This window comes from Marmota marmota, unplaced genomic scaffold (genome assembly GCF_001458135.2).
Source record: "Marmota marmota marmota unplaced genomic scaffold, marMar, whole genome shotgun sequence".
Taxonomy (NCBI): Eukaryota; Metazoa; Chordata; class Mammalia; order Rodentia; family Sciuridae; genus Marmota; species Marmota marmota.
The window spans coordinates 50,338,392-50,356,967 of NW_026000174.1; the positions used below are offsets into that span (position 1 = coordinate 50,338,392).

General features: G+C 35.3%; 1 protein-coding gene across 6 annotated transcripts in view; it reads right to left on the reverse strand.

Annotated features, from left to right (window-relative positions):
* Positions 1–18,576, reverse strand: part of Lrrc4c (leucine rich repeat containing 4C) — a 1,134,834-nt gene that overhangs the window by 470,520 nt on the left and 645,738 nt on the right. For all 6 annotated transcript variants that reach the window (XM_048788626.1, XM_048788625.1, XM_048788624.1 and 3 more), the window contains one exon: positions 4,241–4,371. The gene's annotated coding sequence lies outside the window, so the exon portion shown is untranslated. The remainder of the gene's footprint in view (positions 1–4,240; positions 4,372–18,576) is intronic.

An 18,576-nucleotide genomic window follows, 5' to 3' on the forward strand; every position in this document is an offset into this window, starting at 1 on the left:
TGAAGATATATTTTAAAGATATTTTAATGCATCGTATAATCAAATAATATTTAATAGATATTATAAAAATACATGATAGATTTTTTAAAACCTAATAATATTTATAAAATTAAAAACTCAAAGAATAGGGTAGTTGTCTATTAATACAAACCATTTGTTGCTATATGGCCCCTGACCATTGCAATTTGTGGCAACTACAAAATTTATATGACAGATAAAATCCTGCTGTAAGATCCTAAATTTTCAAATTTTTCTATATAGGAAATCTGTTAATATGATTTCCATAAAATAAGGTGTAACAAGCATACATAAGTCTGCTTATTAACAATATGCTATCCTTATTGTGATTCTTTACCAAAAAGTATTCATAAATATAAATCTATTTTAAGTACAAAGTAAAACTCACCCTACTCAAACTTCACTTTTGCTATTTATTTTGCAGGAGTGGGTATTCATGGAAATAAGTTTTACACCCAATGATCAAGCTTTTTATGATGTACCAAACAAAAACCAGGAATCTCTTTTAAAACTACTCTTTTGAATGTTCTTCATTTTGAAACCCCTTATGTGTCCTCCAGTACTCTACAGCCTAGGTCAGAAAGAAAAACGTCTCTTCCTCTGTCTCCCACTGAGGGAACCCTCCCCTGCCTTGCAGCAGTTCACCTCCTGCATTGGTCATGCCTGTTTTCCACCAGGGTCTTAGCAACGGGGTTCATGCTGCTTTCCATCAGGGCTCTTGCTGGTCTGCCTAAGTCTCTGGCATCTGCTGGTCCAAGAAAGAAGTACTGGGAGTTTATAAGCTGTGGATCTTTCTATAAAGTAGCCCGCCCTCCGCCCCCCCTCCAACCTATGGATAAAGTCTCTTTTTTAGGTAACTGCATGGTAATGTGATTTCCTGCCTGATAAACTTTTCAGTTAACAAAATTCTTAACGAACAATTGTGGTAAATCATCTTGTCACCATATAATGCTTTACTTATTCATTCGTTATCATTTTATTTTGTTTTATTGACGCGAAGACTACCAGTTTATAAATGCAGCGTAGCATGATGCTTTTATGGTTGGCATTTGGGGCAAGAGACTGTACAATATGATAGATGTTTAATCTTAAAATGTGTAAAATCATATATGTAAAGAATAGTGCTTATCTTTCCTCTTCTTCTACCAAGGCCAAAATAATAATCATCTCAGTTCATTTGTAGGGATAGGATTTCACTTAAAGAATGCTCTAACTTGGTAAAGAAATGTGAAATGTGAGACTACTTCATCTAGAAATGCTACATAACTTCTTTTCTGAAGAATTTCTGGAAAAGAGAAGACAGATTACTTCCCAGGAACTGAAAGTGATCTCTCTCCCTCTGATGAAGTTGTGTAGCAAGTCAAGTGTGATGAGTGATGTAGGAGTAGCTGACAAATATGATCAAGTCAATGCCTTGCTTCGAGGAGAGGAAAAACTGTTCTATGCTGTGTTATAGTTGTACTGGTCTTTCTATTTTATCACTATAAATGACGTTTATATCACGTGATGCTTATGTCTTTTGTCTTATATATATTTACAACCTTCTCAACATCTAGAATACTTAACACATAAGAGACAGCTTGGCAAATTAGTTCATTTAGTAATTGTTCATTCATTTAATAATTATTTTTGTCTATTATGTGAGGCAGTCCTTCGTTTAAGATGGCTTTGCGTGGATTCCTGTGCTGGTGATAAGAAATGGACTTAGTATGTAAATTAAGCACATGCAAGAAATAGGCTGTGTGCTTACCATTAAGTTAGTATCTCTAAGTTCAAGTCTACCCTCCTCTGTTGTGTGTTGAGATGCTGGGGCGAGGTATCTGCTGAGTGCATTTCTCCCTTTCCATCTGGCTCCTCATTTCTGTCAATAGAGGAAGCTACCTGGAGACTGGATGGTTGAGGAAGAAGGTACTTTCATCTTACTCCTAACAAGTGCCTTGCTACACAGCTATTGCTTCATTTTGTGTTGTTTTTTACATTCCCAGAAATAGTCTAATTTCCCAGTTTTCCCAGGGATAGAAGAGCACTTATCTGGCTGGTCCCTCTTCTTCAGAGATGCAGTCCCAGCTCTATCTGTGAATTTCTTCTAATTCTTTAAGCCACAACATTGGTTGAGCTGCATCTTTTAAGAAATTCTGAGTCTTTGCTCTATGGGGTACTCTTCTTAGATACTAGGGGATTAGCTGGCTGGTAGCCTCTCCTTAAAAGCATGATTCCCAGCTCTGCAGAATTCCCTCCTAAAATTTCAAAGTTCCGCTACCTTTTGGGGAACACCCCTACCTACGACTCCTGCATTCCAGTTCTGCAAAGCCCCTCCTTCAATAGTCTAAATTCCAGTAATCCCCAACTCTTAACTTTTGTTGCAGCAGCCAGGGTAGACAATTCATGCAGTTGCTACCTCCGTGATTACTTAGCGTCCATTTTTATCTTTATAATTCTCCAATGACTGGTTAGAAATTTTTACTTAACTGTTAAAATCCCAGTGTGCTTTCTGTATCCTAACTGACACAGGTAGTTAATAACAGAGATTGAAACTGATGAAAGGGAAAATGACTGGAGAGGCCTTGGAATGCTACCTGCAAGGCAAAGCTGAGAGCAACAAGTATAAGAAAACTAAGAAAAGCAACCAGAAGGAAAACAAACAAACAAACAAACAAACAAAAAAAGAGAATACAATGAAGCAAAAATAGAAGTCCAGGATTCTACGGAGAAATAGAGTTGCTTCTATAAAATTAAAAAAACAACAACAACAACAACAACTATGTTGCTCTTGAGAATGATACAAGCAAAAAAGAAGTTTCTAGAACTGCCATTTTCCTTCTTTCTTTCGAACTCTTTTTCATATTGAGCTTGCATGTGTTGCCAGAATAATTCCCTGTTTACTTAGGCTACTTAAATTGAGTCTTTCTTTCCATAAACACTAGAGTCTAACTGAACCAATATCCTCCTCTCTGATAGACTAGAGGACTAACCTTCAAGACAAAGAAAGTGGACATGTGCTTTGGAAAAAAGTTTGAAGCCTTTTCTCTCTTTTTGTTCCATATTTGCTTCAGTACTTGGTACCTTATCTTTGTCTTACCATTGCTTCTTCACACTCTGCAAACTCCTCTGTATCTCTGCTCTTTTATTACACTCAAAACAAAATCATCTCCCTGAAGATTGGTGAATATAACTTCCATTTAGCTTAATCTATATAACATGATGAAACTGATGAAAGAAAAAGGAAAGAGTTGCTGTCTTTGTGGAAAATACCTTGAATTATAAATGCAGTGAGATAGCCATTGTGCACACAAACCAAGGAAAGCTAGATAATAACAGGGAGATGCACCAGCCATTCCTTTTACCTCTGTTCCACCTTCGCTTGTAACATTATCCCTTTAAAAGAGCGTGAATGATTGAAATGTTTTCCAGTTAAAGTGGCAAGTACAAGGGTCTCCCTTACCATGGATGGTACTTGGTGTCACTATAATTTGATCTTTTCCTTCTTCCTCAACATAGTGAAACCCCAGATGAATGTACAGGTTGTTTGCCTTTCATGGAACTTGTCTTGATTCTCAATGGTTCAACATTTAGCTACAGAGGATCCCACAACCCCTGTCCCAGTGCACACAGTGCATTTATTTTGAGTCACCTGGACGGTTACCCTTCCTCATTGGTTCTTTCAGACAAGCACAACTTTCCCAACAGTACAACAGAAAATATTTTCACACTGTCAATATTCCAGTCTCACCAGGTTTTCAAAGAAATAAGAACAACAAGACAGTTACCTTCCCTCTACACTCTCTTCCATATTAACGACCCAGCCAGTGCCCCAGTTTCAAAAAGAAAAGAGGGAAAACGTCACCATTTGTCTGTCTGTTTCATTCTGAATCCTAGGCAGGCCAGTTTGCCACTCTTTTAACTTCCAGCTCACAGAAACATCTGTTCCAGGAACAGTTTGACTCCCGCCCTTCTGCATAAATCACTACCTGTAAAAGTTTTATGAGGTGAGGACTCTCTCCTCCTGCTTCATCCTTTTGTAACTGACTGAAGCCCAAATAAACAAGATGAAATGGCCAGACATTTAGCCATATGCTGGAATCCACATGTGTATGTATGGGAGGGAAGAGAAGCTGTCATCTGTATCAAAGGAACATTATAATTATCTGAAATGTAATTAACAACCCCATAGTCAATGAATCTATGAAGAATTCTAACAGAGTAAATTATACCTCTCACTTACCTGTAGCAAATTGTCCATGGACCAGTTTCCCTGTTTGCCAAACTTGAATCCAGTTAATTTATGAGATACCAAAGTGATTTCAGGATGTTTCCATATTGTTACGTAGGTTATACTTGCTCTTGCAATAGCTCCTATATAAAAAAAAAAAAAGAAAAAGAAAAGAAAAGAATATTGTTAGGATTATAGTGCTCAATAAATACTGTTGTTTTAACACCCATGACTCACATGAAAAATAATTTGACCATTCTTAGTATTTGTGTAATAGAAAGTGATAGGAAAAACATTTTAGAAATCTGCATTACTTGTAATGTGTATTTAATAAACAATTATACCAAGTAGAAGTCTAGGTGAATGATAAGAGTTCAATCAAAGTTTTTGATTAGAGATTCAATATCATAGATTTGACAAAACTTTGTTCATTAGTGCAAATAATTGCATATCCTGTAAAGAATTCAACATCAAGAAATCACCATGGCCTGCCACTGTGCTAATTGCTTTACTTAATCTGCACAGGAGTTCCAAGCACTTAGTGCCCATTCTTTGTCTGGTGAATATTTTTATTAGCCTTACCTTTCAAATCACAGAGGAAAGACTTACAATTTTGAAAGTTCAGATGTTGAGACCAATAAAACTAAATTTCCTTACTCAGATGGTGAAAGAAGACCAGTGACTATTGTTTTGTTTTAAAAAAAATGTCAAAATATTACATACGCTGAATCTGGCCCAAGACAAAAGAAAATAATTATTTGTGCATTCATTGGACTATGGTGAATTTCAAGGAAAAAATAAGTTTTATGTCACAATATATTCTAATATAGTCATATTTCTTTACTACTATTAAATAAAATTCATGGAAGGCTACTGTTTTTGTTCTGAGCTCCTGAACAAAGGCCCTAGAGACAAAACCAAAATGGAATCACTTGTGTTAAATGCCATGCAGTCTAAATGAAACTTTAAAATCAGGAAAATTCCCAAATAGGCCAGTATTTAAAAAAAAAAAATCTGTAAGTAACACAGCAACCATTCAAAACAAGTGCCTTTGTTCTGAGTTGGCATGACAAATGTCTCAACTTTAGTTTTTAATACTTACCAGAAAAGTAGCTTGCAGTAACTTGATGCTAACCAACCTAATTTTTTCTTATGCTGTTTTCTTATTCTTGCATAAACTATCCTACAAACTATTTTGCCATGCCGTAAAGAGCACTTTTTTTGAATTTTTTTTTTTTAGTTCTAAATGGACCTTTATTTTATTTATTTATATGTGGTACTGAGAATCGGACTCAGTGCCTCACGCGTGCTAAGCAAGCACTCTGCCACTGAGCTGCAACCCCAGCCCCACTTTTCTATTTTTATAAATGAATGCTGTCCAGTTCAAAAATCTCTAATTTTACAAGAGCAAATTAGGCCTTCAAACTCAATGCATTATTTTTTTTTTCATTGACACCATGTAATTTTGCTTTCCTCCATTACTGTTGTTTTCAACTTCAAAATTTCCCATATCTATTTTGGATTCACAGAGCTTTTCTAACTAAATTCAATAAAGTAATTTTATATCCACTTAAAGCACATTTCTTTTTAAATTCAACACTATCCCTTATATTAACTAGTTTTTATTAAGAACTGTCAGCTATAGTAGTCCTGCTGTCCAGCCCTTAAGAATCATTATGACAGTATAAAACACTCTATGTATCCCTTCTTGTTCCAGAAAATACCAGCCACAGAGAGCCTTCTGTTCCACATATGAGCAAACCTTCTTTTGAAATATCCTCTAACTGGGAGCTTAATCCTTGTAGCCAATCAAGACTTGTCAAATGTACTAATTAGAAAGTTCCCCAGGTTCGAAAATCTCATTTTAATAGGATATTGGCAATTATAAAATGACAGTCTTAGTATTTTCTCCTTTTTGGCATAAAAATCATTTCCTTTTCTAATACCTTTAAACCTTTTCTTAAACACAGCGATAGGAAAGATGGCCCTTGCCACCAGTTTATTAATAAACAAATCTTATTATTTTTGTCTTGGACTTAGTTTTGTTTGTTGCCATTCTGTGTTGGTGTAGAAATTCTATGCATATACCAGGTAAGTGTAGGGGAAATAAACAAATGTGTTCATTACTTTTCAGACCCTTCATAGTACGTGATAAGGGAACATATTAAAGCTGATGGTTTAAAAAAAGAGGTGGATGAGGAGGGGAAATAGAGGAGAGGAGAAGAAAGTACAGGAAAGGACAGAAAAATCAATTACAGAGGGGATAATATCAAACCTCAGAAATAATTGAGAGTGATTATTCAAGCTCCAATTCCAACTCAATTTCTTAAGTATCAACAAGATAGTCTATTGATTACTGACAATATGTGATTGACAATCTAATAAAATAACCATTTATTGGAGGTCCACTACGTGCTGGAAACAGTGAAATGTCTTCCAGGCAGTATCTCCTTTATTCACATAGGAAAATTTTGGTGCTTCGATGGAAAACTATATATTGTGGTTAGCACATCTTAATGCTTATTTGATTCCAATTCTAAAAGAGGGATCTGCACATACAACTTTGTAAGTTGTAAATAATTGATAGCAATGCAAAATAATTTTTCTTTGTAGACAGACCAATATTCTCCTCTCCAGAAGTGGTTCTACCAACTTCCTTTCACACTATGGAAAACCAGATTTACCTCCATTGCACATTGATTTTAGTATTTCTCACCTGTAAATGATTCTTTATTTGGGTGTTCTTTGGACAGGTTATAACACTCCTGGTTCCCCCAGCAATTAATGATTTATGAAATCTTTAACATTGATTCATTTTATTTCTTTGTGATTTTATCTTTTCAAATATGGTCTTTGACCATTTTTACAAATCTAAGGGGTTAGTTATGGTTGAGCACCTTTTACAGACAAGGCTTAGGAGGTTCTATGACTTCCATGAAGGCCAAAGACAGACACTGAAACAGTATGCTAGATGCCATGGCTATAACACTGACAAGTGTTGACTCTATCTTCAAGGTCAAGGAGACTAGAGCAAATCTTCATTGAGGTTTCCACCAAGTAAGTTACTTCTGTAGATATCCAGGAACCAAAATAACATTTGATAAGTCCTCACTCCCCCAAATTCACTTGCCATATGAAATACTGAACTCACATAAATTCAGACAGTGCTATCTATACTCCCTACTATCTGAACTCACTCTGTAAACTCTTGCTAACTGAATTCAGGAACCAAATAGATTTGTATAGGGAGAGATACTTGATTACTATCTTTTAATCCTTAAAGTCACCTTGTGAGGTAGGCATTCTTCCCATTTTTATAGATAAGAAACATGAGGCTCAGAGTAAGTAAGGCTTAAAAAGAAATCATGGCACTTTAGGGTAGAAAGATAACAGGATCATACAGCACAACATCCTCATTTTATAGAAACAGAGCAAAGGGATACAGAACAACTCTATATCCCACATCCAGACTGGAACAGGCCTGACTCTCCACTTATTGCTTCTACCTTCTCTGCATCTTCTTGCTTATTGGAGACCAATAATAAAGAAGAATGGACCAATTATCAGTCAGCATCAATGAGAAAGGAAAGAGACACATTTTTAAAACTTGTTCAAGGTTTTTAGAAGGCCTCAAAGATTTCTTTCTAACCTCATTTATCTGGTTATGTATTCATTCAACTGATCTGAATATTTCTATCTAAATTCATTTTTTTACCTTAATATTATAATTTTATATGCTTATCAATATCAAACTTAGGCAATACTGTGGATTAATTTTAATATTTCAAAAAGGCAGTAACTATTGAGACTGAGACAAAAGGACAGTCAGTGTGAGTAATGAATGATTTGACCCAGAAGATGGTGGCTGCTTCAAAAGGAAATAAAATGCTAATACCTCCAGAGCACTTCCCCCTCTTCCTCATGGTTGCCAAGGTCACCTGCCTCTTAGGAATTGTGTCTCCCAACAAGGAATAGTTAATGAATATCCTGGGGTGGCTCTTTTCCTGCCTTTCTGGGCAATTCCTCTCTGGGCTTTTGGTCACTGGTCACTTAGGCAGGGTAAGAGGAGGAGGGGAGATGAAAAGAAAGGAAACCTGGAATCTATAAAGGGGCAAGATACCCCCTTCCCTGGGGCACTCACTTTGAACCCCATTCTCTCTGGGAGAGTCTCCCCGCCCCCCACCTCTCTGTCTTCTGTCCTTTAAATAAAACTTTTTGCTCTTGCCTTGGCATTTCTTGGGTGTTCAGTATTCCACAACAGGGGAACAGGACCCAATCCTGATTTCCAAGACTGGTCTCACAATCATGCACAATAAGACTATGTGATCTAAAAGGTTAAGTGCCTTTGTGACTGGATTTAATTCAACTCAAGGAGGGAATCATGTTTTTTTAATGTCAGTCTAGATGACAATAGAAGGATATACCTGCATGATTAATAAGAATCTGGAAAATATTCTCAATATTATTAAAACCATGTATTCTGTTGAGCAGGAAAAATTCAAATTATGGGATTCACATGATTGAAAGAAAATATTAAGTTCCTTAGAGGTAGGTGTGGGAACCACTTTTCTATGTTCCCCTACTGCCAATAAATTTTGAAGGTCTTTACAGAAACTGCTGTCCTGGGTGGCTTTACACTTTGCTCAGAAATACAGGTACAAGTGCCCACTGTCAGCACTGACAGGTGGATAGGAGTAATTTTCTAGTATGTTCTTATGCAGAATGCAGCTGGCAATTTATGCAGCTCTTGAAATCCATAAGTGCTTAAACTATCTTTCATTGCAGTTTGGGACTCATATTCTAGAAATTTTGGGCCCACATCCTCATGAATGATAAACTAAAAATAAAAAAAGTTCTATGTGTATTTTTTTTGTCATTTTTTTTGTTCGATTTCACTCCATTCCTTCTTGTCTTCTATCCTTTCTAATGTCTCTTTCCTCTTCTCCCAGTTTTTCTATTTCCTGATTTTTGTCCTCATCCTTTCACACAATTATTTCTATGAGACAATTTGGGTTGTACGATTGAGTGAATGAGCTTATTCGACATCACCTTGTAAAAAGAAAGAGATCACCTATCATTAGTGTCCTTTAAAGAGTGAGTTTGCTTAGATCTCAGAAGTTTATAAGTAACCATTGGTACACGTTCTTTCTTTCTTCTGTTTTGAAAAAGCCAACACATTTCTTGCTTGAGGAACTCTGTCTTTATGTCCTGTCAGCCATGCACAACATGCTTCTCACATTGGGCTGATTTTGTTTCAGGACTTCACACTCTCCAGAGAATTTCCCTTAGGAAATTTACAACCTTCTGTTCCTTTCCAAGGCATCAAAATTCTAATGCAATTGTGTACTATGTAAACCTATGCTAATTCCAGTCATTATGCAGATGTCCAAGTGCATTGCAGGTTTCCACTTAAAAGTGTTGTTTTTCTCCAGAGTCAAAGGTAGTTGGATAAGTTATTGATCCTGTTGTGAAATACAGTCCATATATTATGAGACCACCAAATTTGTCAAACTTCTTTCAGAAAACAGAATTCCCTAGAGAGGTGGTTAATTGAACAATCTTGAGCTTCTTTTAAAATGGAATGATGAAAAAACATTCTAAAGAAAGTTAACTTTTTAATTAATCTAACTTTTTAATTAATTATAATCTCTCACCTTTGTGCATTTTAAATATTTCTGCTTTAGTTATCGTTTAACAGGTTCCATTGGGCTACCTACAAGCTGCTGGGAAAACAATGTAAAAAAAATATTTTTCACACATAGTTCCATATAATCCTCAAGACAATTTGAAAGAATCCACTTTGAATGCATCATTTTTAAGCAGATGTTGTTCACAAAAGCTACCAAAATAAAAAATCTACCAAGTTGTTTATAAGTGTTAAAAACCAGATCTTTTACCAATTTTCATCTTCTTTCCCTCTTATATCATTGATCTTTTTACTTAAAATATACTAATTTGTGATTTAATTGGGACTTCCCTTGTGTAAATGTTTCTAAATCTTTAATGTAAGTACTGCTACACAGTGAGATGCATGAAAGAGAAGATGCTCCTTCTAAGAGAATTAAGGAGACTCTCCTTTAGCCATGTGATCATTACATCTATGCTATCAATATAGGAGAACTAAAGGCAAAGAACAAGATAGAGACAAGTTGAATGATAAAGGCAGTTTTTTCAGATGAAAGTAAGATGCTGATAGATTTTTAAATGCACTCAACAATGTTTGCCTTTCCATATGTCCAAGTCAAAGAGTTAATACTTCATAGAAAACTCTATTCTATCATTAAAATAAAAGAAGTTGTCTTGTAGTAGACATGAGGTCAGGGCAAACATTAACTCTTTCATGTGTGCTGCATGTAATGGGAAGGGCAAGATTTTGGTGTTCCAAAGTTGGTAAATGTAGCTTGAGGCTTTTACATAGAATTCCTGACACTCTTCACCCTTGTCCTCCATCTAGGCTTGTATGTGAATTAAATGAGCTGCATGCAAGGCGGCGGCATAATGCTTATATACCAAGATCATCATGAAAACTTTTCTCAGCACCTTTCTCTCTGGCAGCAGTTCTCTGATAGGGTTCAATTTTAACCAGGACTCCATTCTGTATCTCCATTAGTGCAATGTGCCATGTGGTGCTGTTGGTGCTGGCTGAATACGTCAGGGAACAGGAGTTCAGAGAAATGAGCACACAGAGATTTCTTCTCAACGGTTGGCTTCCAGAGCCCACTGTTACTCCTGCAGGATCCATACCCTGCTCCCAATAAATGCTGTCATCTCTAGCATGTTGTATCATCCTTTTCAGACTGATAGTTGCTTTGTGCCTATTTGCCATGATTATTTCCATAAGAATATATTTTCACCATTTGAATATGCACACATAATTTATAATAAAAGCCAAAGCAGAAACACTAATGTTAAAGATAAAATCTTTCCAAATTATATCTCAACAAACAATAAATTTAATAAAGAATCATGAGACCCAAATTGCTAACCATAAGGAAGGGGGAATGAATCATCTTCTAATATTGTTTTACTGAATATAAATGAATAAGAGATTTTTATTGCATTTTCATCATAGGCATTCCCAGTCTCTATGGGGCATTTGACATAAACATATAATCAGGAACTGAATGATTATATTCATAATGACAATATTCTATCTGGCATCTTCCTTCAGAAGTATGATAAATAATCATAACTCATAACTCAATAAAATGTGTTAATATGTTGAATCCATAAAACAAACTGTTGGTAGTGTATATCTTGATTTCATTCCATTCCTACTATTTTTATAATGTTTTAAAACAAAATTTAAGTTTGAACATACTTATGACATTGGAGTTAGATGTTCAAGTCCTACCTGCCAAGAAAAGCACCCAAATAAAATTCGCAGACCATCTGACTTCACCTGTTTCAGGATAAGTTTACCTTTAAAGAAAATCATGTTTTTTTTCCTCTCATTTTTTAGTTCTTTGGGAGGTAAAACAACATTATAGTTCAAGTTCAGACTATCAATCACTGACTTTTTCACCTTGACCTAGTATTTTTTTGAGTTTGTTTCTACCTCTTTAATAGAACATATTAATGGTACTTATCTAAAAGGATGATTGTTAATATTAAATGCAACAACCTGTGGAAAGCAAAAATGCACTTTTTCTGACATAAGATAAATGCCCTATTAAGGGTAATTATTATTTTCACTTAGCCACCAAGCCTTTTTTATTTTTCCTTGAATATCAACTAAGTGGGAAACAACATACTCTGTTGGGAAGCTTGGCGATGAAATAGCAATCCCCTGAGATTAGTTGTTAACAGTCTGTATGTCAACTCTGCTACCCTCTTGTTACACAAAACCCCAACTCCAAATCCCAAACATAAGGAAACCAGCACATCCTTTGAGTGCAGTAAAGAAGGGAATCTACGATTCAGAGACATTGATTTAAATCCAGTTGAAGAGAGGAATGAGGAAGCATGCACAGGAGAGGCAGGACCCCAGGCGGCCAGTCTGCGTGCTGCCCAGGTTTGTTCCTGGCCTGTGCTGCTGTCCAATGAATAGAGGCCCACATTCAAATGTTTAAGTTTAAAAATACAAATAAAGTTAGCAGAGTGCTAAATAAAACCATTCTATCCTCTTGGTAATGGCCTTTAAGTTCAGGTTCAAGTTGTAGTTCTTGGATTTCTTGAAGGTTTGTACTGGAATGAGAGGTATGGGGAGTGACAGCCCTCTCCTTGTATCCTTCCTTCCAATTCTTCTACTGCTATTACTTCCAGCTCTGTATAAAGCATCACATATGAATCCATGTAGACACTCCAGCCGGCATGCCCAAGCCCCAACCACATGACTGTACAAAGCCACTTACAGGCAGGGAGGTAAATATTAAATTAGTAATGGCTGCTCTTGGGAGGATGCTCCAAGAGGTAATACCACATAGAATTCAAAATAAAGTTTGAGCAGAGAATCTTAATTAACAGGGAAGAAGAAGACAGTTGGGACTACAGGTGGACACATCCTGTTAGCTTCATTAAAACCATGTTTATGAAAAAGAAATTGGTTGGAGATTTGGTTTAAGCCCTTTTGAAGAGTGGGGCCCAGGTCAACAATATTGCTTATTTGAATCCAACGCAGTAGTGGTAGTGTGGTGAGGGTTAGGGTACTGAAATCAGAGCAGCTGGTTTCAGCTTTCCCTTTTATTTAACAAGGATGGCAAGTTTTGCACCATTATGCCCAGTTTTTTTTTCCTTTTTTTTTTTTTTTACAAGTGGGAAATACTTCAGAGAACAAAAATGATTCTGTTTCCAAAATTTGGTAAGAGATTATAATTTAACTTCTGGTAGGGTGTTTCCATTTGATTTAATAGCAGACTCCATGTATGCTGTAAGCCATACAAAATATATCCAAGTAGAAATTAAATAAGTCTGTCAAAGAGTCATCTTCATTTTTATGTTCACTGGAGCACTATTCACAACAGACTAGAAATGGAATCAACATAAGTTTCCATCAACTAATGAAAGGATAAAGAAAATGTGGTATGTATACACAATAGTATATACTATTTGGCCATGAAAAATAATGAAAATAATGAATTATTTTTCATTTTCAGCAACATGGATAGAACTGTAGATCATCATGTTAAGTTAAATATGTCAGGTACAAAAACACAAGTACTACGTGATCTTACTCATATTTGGAAGTTTGACAAGTTGTTCTCATATAAATTGAGAGGAGAATATTGGTTGTCAGAGACAGGGAGCTATGAGGAAGACTCATCAATGGGTGCTATATTACTTGTTAGAAGGAAGCAAAAAGATCTGGTGTATTATTGCATAGTATGCTAACCATAGATAATAGTAATGTACTGAGCATTTCATAAAGATATAAGAAATGATTTTAAAAGTTTTCCTCATAAATGATAAATATTTAAGGAGATAGACATTATGAACATTAAGCAAATATACATGTATTGAACATTAAATGGTACCACCATGTACCCATTTTTGTCAAATAAATCAGGTAAAAATATCTTAAAAATAAAAATGTAAATAAATATACCTTCTAAGAACAAATAAATATACTTTATAAGAACAAAAACAAAACAAAATATTTTTAAGAAATTGAGGATTTCACAGATTTATGACACCTTCCTATTTTTTACTTTTGGAAAAATGTTGTATTTAATGGTTTCTGTAATTCTAGTAAAGGAAGTGCTATCAGATTGAAAAGCACCTACAACCTTAGTTCATTAGAGTTGGAATGGGAGGCACACCTATGAAATACCTACTTATCCAAAAAGGAGTCCACCTTTATCTGTGGGTGATGTATATCAAGACCCTTAGTGGATGCATGAAACCTTGGACAGCACTGACCCCTCTGTATGCTGTTTTTTCCAATACATATATAGTTACTAAATAGCTTCATTTATAAATTAGGCACAGTAAAAGATTAATGACAGTAACTAATAATAAAATATAACAATTATAACAACATACTGTAACAAAAGTCATGTGCATGTGCTCTCTCTCTCTTTCTCTCTCTCTTTCTCTCTTTCTTTCTAATAAAAAGACTTACATGCATATAATCAATGTGATGACATGATAGTTGGTCTGATAGCCAAGAAGGCTCTAAGTTACTAATGAGGGGGTAATACATACAGCATAGATACACTGAACAAAGTGATGACCGGTGTCCCAGTCAGGATGGAGTGCGACAAGTGAGATTTCATTATACTACTTAGAATGGTGTACAAGTTAAATACCTATGAATTCTTTACTTCTTGAATTTTCCATTTAATAATTTGGACCATGGTTGACTAAAGAAAATTAAATGATAAAGTGGCAACAATTGTACTTAGATAACTCTACATTCTATCTCCTCTTTTGTTATAAAATTTAGCACATTCTCAGCATAACAAATCTTACCAACCATTCCACACCACCTTTACTTCAGAGAATCGCAATGTCTTTCACCATCTATCTCTGAAACTTCACAAAGATCATTTGAGAAAAATCACAGGGTTTTGGGAAATGAGAAGAAAATACAGAACGTAGGAAATTAGGATCTCACTTATACCACTGGTGAGAGTGTAAATTTTTCATACTCTTTAAGGAGCAATTTGGTGATTGTAAGAAGTTGAAGAAATTTATTTTCTATGAGTTCTACTCCGGGGTATATAACATACAGCATAATTTTTTGAAATGGTAACAAGAATCCCTTAACAAGTAGCCTAGCCAGTCTAAAAGATCTTAACCCATAATTTTAAAAAATCCATGTTTTTATTGGTGCATAATTATACATAATAGTGGGAAATGTTGTTATATATTTATTATGCACAGGATATAATAATATAATTTGGTTAACATTGTTCCTCAGAATTTTCCCTTTCCTTTTCTTCCTCCCCCTTCAACACAATGACTTTTCTCTACTTTTTCTTTTAAATCAAAGTAAACAAAAACAAAATGAACCTCTTGGGATTTTACCCACAATCTGCAAAGTGTAAGAAATATTGGAACCCACTAATGTCATTTGATATTTGACATTTCTTGAACCCAGTGTCATGGGCCTTGGTCTTCACATGTCGCAGTCCAATCAATGGTCATAACTACCTGGTGAGGCAGACATAAGGTTTAGAGAGTCCAAGTGATTTGTCTGAGGTCTCACTGTGGACTCACAAAGTCAGGATCCAGACACTGTACTCCTAACCTCACTCCATACCACTAGGGTATCTTTTTTTTTTTATTAACCCATTATTTTTATCTATAGTAAATAGAATCAGAGACAAAATATTAGAGTATAAAATACTAAGAAAATTTCAATTACACACATATATATTTCTATATATGCATGTGTTTCTGTGTGCGAGATATATGAATGTAGCAATGGTGAATATGTTTGTTTTAGATGGGTAAATGTAGTCAAGGTAAGCATTTTTTCAAATATACATGTGTGTACCAGTGTTTGGGCCCTGGGTCTCAAGATGGAAAGTATTCTTTTCACAGATATAGAGAAACTCTCTAATGGAAACACATGGAGATGTTTACAGGATGCTCACCAAATTGTGTGTGTATATGTATGTATGTGTGTGTGTGTGTGTATGTGTGTATATATATATATTACAATTATGAGTAACGGTAAACAAAGGTCCATCACTTTGTAAAAGGTTGATTAATCTGTGGTATAGTTAAATGATGGAGCACCAATACTGAACAAAACAAATGAATTAGGTCCTCATGGATCAACAAATAAAATTTTACAATTAAACACAAAAAGTGAAAAAAAAAGTATATATACCCAGGGGCAGTGGTGCAGGCCTGTAATCCTAGCAGCTCAGGAAGCTCAGGCAGGAGGATCTTAAATTCAAAAACCAGCTTCAGCAACTTAGGGAGGCCCTAAACAATGTAGAGAATCCTGTCTGAAAATAAAAATAAAAAGGGCTGGGGATATTATTTAGTGGTTAAGTGCTCCTGGTTTCAATTTCCAGTATAAACACACACACACACACACACACACACACAGAAAAGTGCATAAAATAATGTTACATATAAATATTCACAGGAAAGATAATCATAGACTTCCAAACAGCAGATACTTCTATCCTGGTTGTCTTTCCCTGGTAATGATGGGAGGTCATGATTGGGGAGATGTGGTATCTCTTGTAGATACAAAATTGTATTTATGTTTTCTCTCTTTCTCTCTTAACACACACAGACACACACACACATACACACACACACATACACGTACAAACAAATTGGACAACATGGTATCTTTGCCACACCTGAATGGTGGGTACACAGATATCTGCATGTTCTCAATGTCTAAGAAATTGTATTTTAATCAAATTAGGTGATGTAGCTTTATGGACTCTGCCTTGGGGCAAAAAGAGCACTGTTACTGTCTGTACTTATTTATTTTTTAATTTTTTTGTATTGAAGAATCTAACCCAGGAATACTTTACCCTGAATTACATCCCCAGCCCTTTTTTATTTTTTATTTTGAGACAGGCCTCTCTAAGTTACTTAGGGTCTCGCTAAGTTGCTGAGGCTGGCCTTGAATTTGCAATACTCCTGTCTCAGCTTCATGTGTTGCTGAGATTACACTAATATTGCAGTAGAAGAATTAGCATTTTCCCAATATAGTCAACATATGCACATGTTTGCTACTAGGGAATTGAGATCGAATAACCTTAAATTAAGAAAAAAAATACATTGAAAACATTTCCCAACAGCAAAATGAGAAGACTTCAGAGATTAAAAACCAGATGGCAATCAACTAATCAGAGCTGTAAATATTAGTTTAGCCATGCATAAGTTAAAATAACCAACTTCCTCCCTAGGTGCCACAAAATACTTCTGAGTGATAATTCTGATAATTTTTAGTTGTTATAAAAAAGCTAGGAATGAGGAAACACCCCCTTAATTCAAATTGTCATAAGTGATTTTTTTTCCCATACAGTATGGGAAAAATACTTAACTCTCCTTTAGGAAAAAATGTGTGCCACATGAATGATTCCAGTCACAAATTTCGACTATTCAAAATGTGTTTGCCTTCATCACAAAAATCTGACTTTAGCAGAAATTAGTATTTTCTGAACCACCAACATATGTTAGGGCCAGAGGCTCTTTGTAAATTAATTATTTAATATTTTTATACAAATAACTTGCATGATAAGAGGAAAATGAATAAGCCATAAAATTGGTGTTTTCACATTCTAAGATCCTAATAAAAACAGAAACATATGCTCACTATAACAGCATTTAAATCTAAATTTTGTGTGTGTATGTATATATGTATGAAATGTATTTATGCAGTGTAGACATATATCAGAAATGTATGTATATATTTATGTACACACACAATTCAGAGTTAAGTATATAAAGTATATGAGTATGTATGTATATGTAAACAAACTTTTGTTTTTCTTTTTTTGACATTGCTAAGGATTAAACCAAGGGTCTTAACACATTCTAGGTCTATGCTGCCACTGAGCTACACCCTTAGCTCCTGTTTTTTTATTTTGAAAGACCACTCAGAAAAATAAGCAAATTTGTGTTGCTCTATAAACTTAACTGGTCAATTAATCTTGTGGTGGACGAATCCTTAATAATCTATTTCCCTTGAAGGTAGGGAAAATCTGTGACTTGCTTTCAGTTAATAAGATACTGTGAAGGAGATGGAACAGTCACTGAGTGACTGTGTTACCTTATACACGACTCCATCTGGAAAGACTGTAGCCAAGATCATCCCTGCTGGGCTTTAAGAAGTTAACTGCCATATTTCGAGAAGGTCTATCAGAGGACCTGTAATAGGCCCTCCAGGGAGGCCCTAGCAAGGAACTATAGCAGCCTGTAGGAGCCCAGCAACATCCCTTACAGTGAGTTAAAAACAGGACTTCAGTCCTGTAAGTACAAGGGACTCTATACCAATAATATCAGAAATTTGAAGTAGGTACCTCACTTTAGAGGGGAGGCAGACCTGTCAATCCCTTGACTACCACCCATGGACTCCTGGTCCATGGGGATGTGAGATAATAAATGTACATTTCGTTCACTACCAAATGTGGTTAATTCAAAAACATTTCCTGATCTGTGAAAGGTTTGGATTATTAGTGGTTCTAAATTCTGAGTGTGCATCACAATAACCCAAGGATTTTTGTTTGTTTTTTTAATACACAGGTCTGAAATTGAGTGAGTAAATTGATGAATCAGAATTTTGAGAGACAAGGCTGAAAAATACTAATTTTTAAAAGATTCCCAGGTGATTTTGATGACACTAGTCTGATATATAAGATCATTTACAATTATAAATATGTTTATAAATGACATCTGGCACCTAAAGATGACTGTGCTTAATTTTTGCC